We start from the raw sequence: 2,501 nt of genomic DNA on the forward strand, positions 1-2,501 counted from the left end.
CTGAATTTCGGGAAAGAGACTTCAGATACAGTACTAGGGACCACTTAGGCCTATATAAAAGCATCCAAAAAGCAGCATGTCATGGGACCTTTAAGAACTAAGAAATTGTTCCATTTTGTAAACAATAAAAATTCTAGAACCAAATGATGTTCCGATGGAACACCGTACTGAAATACTTACATATAAATATGAAATACTTATAAATATTTCCTGCACTATTTTCAAGGGAGACACAACACTGATGGTGAAACCCACATGACTCTTAAGGCCGCGACACATCAAGCCAACATTCGCTCAATGTCGGCTCGTTTTTAAATGTGTCCCAATTCAGAGGCTGCATCCTTCAAAGGCTGCATCTGAAGACCAAATGTGTCACAAACACGCGTCGAAGACTGTCCCATTTCAAAGGCTCCTTCAAACGCGGCCTCGAAATGCGTCCTTTAATTCCCAGGCCATGCAGGAATCAGGATACAACTAATGGATCCTTTGCAGCCCAGACAATCCCAAGATTCATTGTGCACCGTTTACGACAGGATTTGTTTTTTTTTAATTGAGTAAAATGCAAGATTACAGTGATGGGTTACTGGCTTTCAACATACTCAAATATCTAACAAAACAAATGTACATTATTATGTACATAAATGGACCATGGCTGATCTGGAAGCATTCTGTTTTTAAATTATTTCCATGCCTAGCCACACAACTTAAACATTATTTGTGCTGATCTGTGCAAAATTATACTCTCAACTCCTATCATGACCAAGTAGGCAAGTAAAATCTACAACTTTTGCATGATAAATGCAAGCCAGTGTTGGGAAAAGTTACTTTTAAAAGTAATACATTACAATATTGTGTTACTCCATAAAAAAAGTGACTAATTGCATTACTTAGTTACTTTTAATGGAAAGTAATGCATTATGTTACTTTTTGTAATCTGGGCTGGGCTTGCTTTTTTTTAAAAAAATTTTATTAACAACAAAGAAAAGTTATATTTTTGTCAGCTGTAAAAGCCCTTTCACACCAAAAGTGAAATGAATAAGCCTCAGGCTGAAGTAATTTGCGTTACATATTTGAAAAAGTAACTCTTCTTGTAAATGTAAAAATAATGCGCTACTTTACTTGAAAAAAGTAATCTGATTACATAACTCGCATTACTTGTAATGCATTTCCCCCCAACACTGATGCATGCTTATTAGAAAGAAACTCACATAAGAAAGATACATCTAAAAAGAATTACTATGAAAATACAATACAGTAACCAGATGTTATCAACCAAGAAACAGTAGTGCCACCATTTAGAAGAACATAAGTGTTTTAACAACAAAAGTCTATATTTGTGGTTTAAACCTCTCCATAATGCCATACCCCATAGACTACAAATGTAAGTTTATCAATGTAAACAGTGTTTGGACAAATAATGCCATCAATGTAAGTTTCTGAATGGAGACCTTTCCTTTAATCTGTATGTAAAGAGATCACAGAGGTCATATATGGTATCTATTCAACATTCAGGCCTGGATTTGACGTGTGTGTGCGTTTACGGGTCAGAGGTATCCTCCTCCTGACCTCATTACCGTATCTCTTCACAAGCCTCTCTGCCAGAAAGAGGTCAAAGCCAATGCCATTTATTACCCACAGTCCATCAGTCACTTTCTCTATTCAGGGGTTGTCAAGCACACACCATTAAGTGTCTTTTTTCTCTAGTCAATAGTGTGTACAACACCGCAAGGACAACTCTCTTTCTCAGACTGATTAGTCCTCCTTTTCTGGTTCACTTCAAAGCGTCTCTCGATCCTAGTTTGACTCATCTCTTAAGGAACGAGACACTGTAGGGGAAATGTATTGCATGAGGCAGTGTTTTGTGTATGTGCGTGCACTTTCAGACATAATCTCCACCTCTAACATACTTAAAGGATTACTTCACACAAAAATGAAATTTACTCACACTCATGTCATTGCAAATACAAGACTTACTTTCTTCAATGTTAAAAAAAAGAAAAATTCCCCCCAAAGAAATAAAGGACAGGGACCAAAAACAGCATAACAGTAGTCCATACGATAAATAAGATGGTAAAATGCTTGGCCGTTCTTTAAAATTCCTCCTTTTGTGTTCAACAGAAGAAAGTGAGTCATACTGGTTTAGAACAAGAGTTTCATTCTTTGGTGAATTATTCCTTTAAGTCAAAGATAAAAATTCAAGCTGCTTATTATTAGGCTTTGCCTGGATACAGATTAAATTCCTCCCAGGTTAACCATGAATCCCTGCACGGCCCGATCATGCGAGAGAAGTGGTAATGAGAGATGGTTCATGGAGGAGAATGTCTCAGAATTACAATAAACTTGATAACTTTGGTTATCATATCGCGTTTGGTCTCGTTCTGTATGGCGTATCTTGTCAGTGTCTGCGCTTGCTTGGCCATTTGTTGTGGAAAAAATAAGGAAAGTGTAACAGATCGGCCAGGCTCCACCACCACCCAATCACAACGATCTCTATCACCTGA

Source organism: Sinocyclocheilus rhinocerous, unplaced genomic scaffold, assembly GCF_001515625.1.
Source record: "Sinocyclocheilus rhinocerous isolate Xijiao unplaced genomic scaffold, SAMN03320098_v1.1 scaffold184, whole genome shotgun sequence".
Taxonomy (NCBI): domain Eukaryota; kingdom Metazoa; phylum Chordata; class Actinopteri; order Cypriniformes; family Cyprinidae; genus Sinocyclocheilus; species Sinocyclocheilus rhinocerous.